The following is an 8,015-nucleotide window of genomic DNA, read 5'->3' as shown; positions in this document are numbered from 1 at the left end:
CATAGGTGGCTTGGGTTAACCCTGTGTATGTGCCCTCTCTTGGGTATTTTATATTGGGTTATAGCAGCAATGCACGGCTGGCGTCTGCAGCCTTACACGTTAAGTGCTGCAGCGTCCCCTAGTTGGGCTCCGTGGTGGGTGGCCGCCATTGCCGCCGAAATAAACGAAAATAATATGGGAACGCCTGCATTTCCCCGTTTACTTGATCGTCACCCTCACAAGAGGGGACGCACCGAAGAACTAATGAGCCTATTCAAACCGAGAGAAATCTTTCCCCGTTTCCAAGTTGTTCACAGCGAAAAAACAGAAAAACCAGCTAGAACCGTATCACCTTTTCTAGTCGCAAAAGGCCTGACTGAAGCCCTTGGCCCTGGTTATAAGGTTACCAAAATGGCGAGCGGGGACCTCCTTCTTGAGATCCGTGATAAAGAACAGCACAGTAAAATAAACAAGCTTGTGGCATTTGGCGACATACCTGTTACCGTTTCACCGCATCGGTCTATGAACACAGCACGTGGAGTAGTGTCTGATGCAGATCTCATCGACTTGTCCGAAACCGAACTATTGGAAGGCTGGAAAGAACAAAACGTAACAAACGTACAGCGCATCGTTATCAGAAGAGACAATAAAGAAATTCCCACAAAACACCTCATCCTGACCTTTGCCACTTGCGATCTGCCACAAACCATAGAAACCGGATATACGAAGATAGCTGTCAGGCCATACATTCCTAATCCCAGAAGATGCTTCCAATGTCAAAGATTTGGCCACGGCTCGCAGAGCTGCCGTGGCAGATTGACATGTGCGAAATGTGGAACCCAAGGTCATGCCTCAGACAACTGTGAAGCGACACCTCACTGTGTAAACTGTGATGGTGAGCATCCAGCTTACTCCCGGTCTTGTCCGAACTGGAAGAAAGAAAAAGAAATTATCACTCTCAAAGTCCGTGAAAACATATCGTTTAAGGAAGCACGCAAAAGGTGCTCACCATTCCACACGACCACTTACGCTGATGCGGCGCGTCAAGGGGCAGCGTCGCAGCGGCTATTGCCACCTGCCCAGCCCGCGCGCAGCGAGCTGTCGCTTGTGGCTCCTGCCCCTAGGGTGGAAGTAGCGAAGTCTACTCCACCCAACCAGCAAACAGGCCCGGTTACCCTAGGGTTGCCGGCACCACAACAGCCCTCGGTAGCAGCCTGCGCTACGCGTAACGAACCTGCAGGCCCGCCAGCAGCTCCCACGGTGGGTGCAGTCAAGGCTGCCTCACCCTCACGGGCCCCTGCTGGCGCTGGCAACAGCCGGCGCAGCTCAGGCCCAAAGGCAACCCCATCGACCTCCGGGATGATGGGCGCAAATGTCTCGTCCTTCGCGGCGAGACTTTCTCGTGAAACTTCTCGCTCGCAAGAGCGCGTGTCCGGCGCCTCACAAGAGGCAATGGACACCACACCCATCCTGACGGCGCACCAAGCGCCTAAGGAGCGGCGAGGTTCGCTCGACCGCTTCAGAAAGGACAAATCCCGCGTTACAGGGCCTGGAAAGGGCTCTGTAATCTAAGGCAACACTTCCTTTTTTAGTACACACAGCACCCATTTACATTCAGTATGGATACACAAATCATACAATGGAACATCAGAGGCCTTCTTAGGAACCTCGATGATGTACAAGAACTTCTCCACGAACATAATCCAAAAGTGCTGTGTGTACAGGAAACTCACTTAAAATCGGAACATGCGAACTTTCTCCGACAGTATGTTACGTTTCGTAAAGACCGCGATGATGCTCGTGCATCCTCAGGCGGTGTTGCCGTTATAATTCACAAAAGCATAGCGTGTCAACGTTTGAAGCTGCAAACGCCACTTGAAGCAGTGGCAGTCCGACTTGTTCTCCTAAACAAACTCGTCACAATTTGCTCGCTTTACATACCCCCACATTACCGCTTACACAAACACGAATTTCAGTCCTTGATAGACGAATTGCCAGAGCCCTATCTTGTTCTGGGCGATCTCAATGCACACAACAATCTGTGGGGCGACGCTCGCATCGATGCGCGAGGCCGTCTAATTCAAGATTTTCTTTTCTCATCCGGTACGTGTCTGCTGAACAAAAAAGAACCTACATATTATTGTCTTGCAAACAAAACTTTTTCTTCTATAGATCTCAGCATAGCTTCTCCATCTATATTTCCTGAACTTGAATGGGAAGTTATAAAAAACCCTTATGGGAGCGACCATTTCCCCATACTGCTGAGAACACCAAGACAATACGAATCTCCACCACACGCTCCCCGGTGGAAGGTCGATGCAGCGGACTGGGAGAAATTCCAAACACTTACCAGTACGCTCTCGTGGGCAGACATTTTATCACTCGGAATTGACGGTGCCGTCGAATATTTCACTAATTTCATAATTGATGCAGCTGTTAAATGTATTCCACAAACAAGTGGACTTTCTAGCAAACGCCGTGTCCCGTGGTGGAATGAACAATGCCGGAACGCACGTAGGGAGCAGAACAAAGCATGGAGGCAGCTTCGCGATTTTCCTACCACTGAAAACCTCGTCAATTTCAAGAAAACAAAATCCCAAGGTAGGAGAACGCGCAGACAAGCCAGAAGAGACAGCTGGCAAACATTCTTATCAAGCATAAATTCATACACGGATGAGGCCAAGGTTTGGAACAGGGTCAATAGAGTAAGAGGACGACAAACACATCCTCCTCCCCTGGTACATACGCAGGGAGATAGCCTGGAGGACCAAGCGAACCATTTGGGTGCACATTTTGAACATGTGTCCAGTTCATCACACTATTCTCCAGCATTCACAAAATACAAAGCAGCAATAGAAAAACAAAAACTAGACCGAAAGAGCGCTGGGAACGAGCCATATAACCTACCTTTCTCCCTAGCAGAGCTGCAAGCATCACTCACCTGTTGCAAACAATCTGCCCCAGGCTCCGACCGCATACTCTACGAAATGTTGAAAAACCTGTCCTCTGAAACAAAGAAAACCCTTCTCTGCCTGTACAACTCTATATGGACCTCGGGCGAGATCCCCTCTGCCTGGAAAGAGGCCATAGTAATCCCTATCCTGAAGCAGGGCAAGGATCCATCGTCCGTATCGAGTTATCGGCCCATAGCTCTAACAAGCTGCATCTGCAAAGTCTTTGAGAAGATGATAAACCGCCGTCTGATACATTTCCTAGAATCAAACAAGCTGCTTGACCCATACCAGTGTGGATTCCGCGACGGCCGATCCACCACTGACCATCTGATACGCCTAGAGGCTCAGATTCGTGAGGCTTTTGTCCACAAGCAATTCTTCCTGTCTGTTTTCCTTGATATGGAAAAAGCATACGACACCACGTGGCGTTTCGGAATACTAAGAGACCTCGCACACTTTGGAATACGTGGCATTATGCTGAATATCATTGAAAGTTATCTGTCCAACCGCAGATTTCGTGTTCGTGTGGGTAATGCCCTATCAAGACCATATGTGCAGGAAACTGGAGTACCACAGGGTGGTGTGCTTAGTTGCACCCTTTTTATCATAAAAATGAACTCTCTGCGTCTGTACATCCCACGCAACATATTTTATTCAGTATATGTCGACGATGTACAGATAGGCTTCACGTCATGTAACCTTGCAATCTGTGAGCGGCAGGTTCAGCTTGGACTGAACAAACTGTCTAAGTGGGCAGACGAGAATGGTTTTCGGCTTAACCCACAAAAGTCCACATGCGTCCTCTTCTCCAGGAAGAGAGGTCTGCACCCTGATCCCAACATCGAGATACAGGGTGAGGGTCTACCTGTAAAAACTGAACACAAATTCCTAGGCCTAATTCTGGACGCGAAGTTAACGTTTATCCCACATCTAAAGTATTTAAGAAACAAGTGCCTGAAGACAATGAGCATCTTGAAAGTGTTGTCTCGCACTACGTGGGGTAGTGACACAAGATGTCTATTGAATCTATATAAGAGCCTCATTCGATCACGTATAGACTACGGTTCCATCATATATCACTCTGCGACGCCGAGCGCCTTGAAGATGTTAGACCCTGTCCACCATCTGGGTATCCGCCTCTCTACGGGTGCGTTCAGAACAAGCCCCGTAGAAAGCCTTTATGCCGAATCAAATGAATGGTCGCTACATCTACAGAGAACTTACTTATCCTTTGTATATTTCCTAAAAGTGAACTCAAACAATACACACCCTGCCTACACAACTATAAACGATCTGTCCAGTGCCCAAACCTTTCTGAACCGCCCTTCCGTGAGAAAGCCCTACGCACTGCGAGTAAGAAGTCTTGCCGAAGAAATGGATGTGTCACTCCATGAGCACGATGTCATGCCCCCTCCTGTAGAGCTGCCGCCATGGCAGTGGCAGCTGATTGACTGTGATCTGTCCTTCATTGAGGTCACAAAGCATGCGCCGGTCGCACATATCCGTATGCACTTCCTCGAATTGCAGCATAAATACTCTTGTCCGGAATATTTTACTGACGCTTCAAAGTCACACACTGGCGTGTCTTACGCGGCGGTCGGTCCATCCTTTTCGGCTGCCGGAGTTCTACACCCAAACACAACCATCTTTACAGCGGAGGCCTACGCCATCCTGGCGGCGGTTAAGCACATCAAACGGTTAGACATACCCAAGGCAATCATCTTTACTGACTCTTTATCCGTGTTGAAATGTTTAAAAACTCTCAGTAGGCACAGAAACCCCGTCATTATAGCTCTTTATTCCATAATTTGCACCGCGTATACATCCAAGCAACAAATTGTGCTGTGCTGGGTGCCAGGGCACCGCGAGATCGAGGGGAATGAGTTGGCCGACAAGCTAGCCACATCTGCTCATACAGACGCTGCCACTTCACCCATAGCTGTCCCTGTAATGGACCTAAAACCCTTTCTCAAGAAAAAGGTCAGGGCCTACTGGCAACGTCTGTGGGACAGAGAAACGAGCAACAAATTACACACTATAAAGCCTCAACTCGCTCATTGGCCACCAGAATCGAAGACACGCCGCACACAAGTTACACTTTGCAGACTCAGAATAGGACACACATACAGTACACACGCATACTTATTGTCCGGTGGCCATCCGCCTGTCTGTGATGAATGTGGCGAGCCACTTAGTGTACTTCACGTCCTCCTGCAATGCCCTGAACTAGAGCCTCAGAGAAAAATACATTTTTCATTATCGTTACGGCAGAATCTACCATTGCATCCATGTATGTTTTTGGGCAATGAACCTCTTTTTAAATACCAATCCGTTATCGCGTTTTTAAAGGATATACCTAACTTTCGTGTTATATATCCAGGTGACTTGTAGCACGGTCTCTCTGGAGAGGCCGCTGCTGCGGTATTTTATTAAAGAAAGCACGTGCCTCCTGGTCTTTGTCTACAAAGGCTTCTGGTAGGCGTCGTGCTACTTTTATACTCTTAATACTCTAAGCACCATGACCATTTCTCATCCATTCACTACCCATAGATCATTCCACACGTCACTGCCATAATTCTATTCGATATATGTTTTACGCTTCTATACCGCGATTTGTTCTTAGGCCCCTTTACAGCCACATTGCATCCCGTCATCGGAACTCACTGATCATGGCAAACATACCATTCATTGTCTTGGCGCTCTTTGGCCACACTTGGCCCTTGCGCCACAAAGCACCAAATATCATCATCATCATCATGTTTTTTATAGCACATGCCTCCAGGCCCTTGTGTCTCAAGGGCTCTGTTTAGGCACTTGTGCTTCTGGCTAATTCTTGCATCTGTAATATTTTTTTTGTAAGTCATATCATTCTTTTGCAATGTATATTCATGTCTATAGTACACATCATTAGTTAGTCATTGCCATAATCTTATTACGTATAGATTTTACTCTCTTTACAGCGACTGTTTTTAGGCCCCTTTACAGCCATACCACATCTAATGTTCATGTAATTGACTATTCATATACCACTAACAAGTAATTACCATCGTCTTGGCGCTCTTTGGCCACATCTGGCCCTTGCGCCAATAAACCACAATAATCATCACTTCCCCATTATGCTAGGCTTAACAGAACATGATAGATGCTCGCCACACGTTCCTCGATGGAAGGTTGACTCGGCTAACTGGGAACTTTTCCGACAAATAACATATTTAAGCCGTGATGACATTGCCTCTTTTAACATAGGCGATGCTGTGGCGTATATAACAGGTTTTATCATTGACGCTGCTGAAAGGTGCACACAACAAACTAATGGACTAGCTAATAAACATCGCCTGCCTTGGTGGAATGATGAATGCCAGAAAGCACGTAAAAAGCAAAACAAAGCCTGGGGATTGTTTCGCAACTCCCCAACATCTGAAAACCTGATAAATTTTAAACAAGCAAAGTCACAGGGCCGAAGAACGCGTCGACGTGCAAAGAGAGAGAGAGTTGGGTAAGGTACATTTCCAGTATAAATTCATACACCGACGAAACAAAAGTCTGAAACAGGGTAAATAAACTAATAGGGCGGGAGTCACATCCTCTACCCTTAGTAAGTAGCCAAGGTGATAGCCTGGAAGACCAGGCGGATTGTCTAGGTGAACACTTTCAATATGTATCAAGTGAATCGCATTATACAGACACTTTCCTGAAGTTCAAAGAACGCGAAGAGCGGCAGCCTCTTAACCGCAAAGGTTCTTCGAAGTGAGGCTTACAATCAACCATTTAGCTTAGCCGAACTTAAAGCATCTCTCGCTTGTTGTAACAACTCGGCGCGAGGTGGCGATCGTATCATGTACGAAATGATTAGGTACTTACACCCCGAAACACTGACAACACTCCTGTTTCTTTTTAACGTCATGTGGACGGCTGGCTGTATTCCGTGCTCATGGAAAGAAGCCATAGTCATCCCGGTACTTAAACAAGGCAAAGACCCGTCCTTAGCCAGCAGCTACAGGCCAATAGCTCTAACAAGCTGCCTGTGCAAGCTGTATGAAAAAATGATAAACCGGCGTTTAATCAGTTTCCTAGAAAATAACAAAATACTAGACCCCTTCCAGTGTGGAATCCGAGAAGGTAGGTCGACAATAGACCACCTTGTTCGCATCGAGGCAAACATCAGAGATGCGTTTATTCATAAACAGTTTTTACTTTCTGTATTTATAGATTTAGAGAAAGCGTACGACACGACATGGCGCTTCGGGATTCTGCGAGATCTCTCTGCGATGGGGTTCGCGGTAATATGTTTAACACAGTCGAAAGCTACTTGTCTAACCGCACGTTTCGCGTAAGAGTGGGCAATGCTTTATCTAGAACATTCACCCAGGAGGCTGGCGTGCCGCAAGGGGGTGTACTTAGTTGCACACTTTCATTGTAAAAATGAACTCCCTGCATACAGTCATTCCACACAGCATGTTTTATTCTGTGTATGTCGATGACGTACAGATAGGTTTCAAATCATGTAACATCGCTATCTGGGAACGACAGGTGCAGCTTGGATTACATAAATTGTCTAAATGGGCGGATGTAAATGGGTTCAAAATAAACGCACAGAAAAGTACATGCGTACTCTTCTCAAACAAAAGAGGCGTGACACCGGTGACAAATCTCACGATCAATCGAGAGGAACTATCCATGAGCAGTGAACATAAATTCCTGGGCATAATTCTGGACTCTAAGCTTACCTTCATCCCCCATCTTAAATATCTGAAGACAAAGTGTCTGAAGACTATGAACCTTTTAAAAATTCTCTCGCACACAACATGGGGTAGTAATCGAAAATGCCTCCTAAACTTGTACAACAGTCTTGTCCGCTCACGCCTTGATACGGAGCTATAATTTATAACTCTGCATCGCCAAGTGCATTAAAAATACTAGACCCCGTTCACCATTTAGGTATCCGCCTCGCAATCGGTGCTTTCCGAACAAGCCCGATCCAGAGCCTCTATGTAGAGTCGAACCAGTGGTCACTCCATCTGCAGCGTTCATATAGTAATAAACTTCACAAGTAAGTAATGAACTTCACATGATTAAACCACC

The sequence above is a fragment of the Dermacentor silvarum genome, chromosome 1 (genome assembly GCF_013339745.2).
Source record: "Dermacentor silvarum isolate Dsil-2018 chromosome 1, BIME_Dsil_1.4, whole genome shotgun sequence".
NCBI lineage: Eukaryota > Metazoa > Arthropoda > Arachnida > Ixodida > Ixodidae > Dermacentor > Dermacentor silvarum.
Note: the sequence above shows the minus strand (reverse complement) of the source record.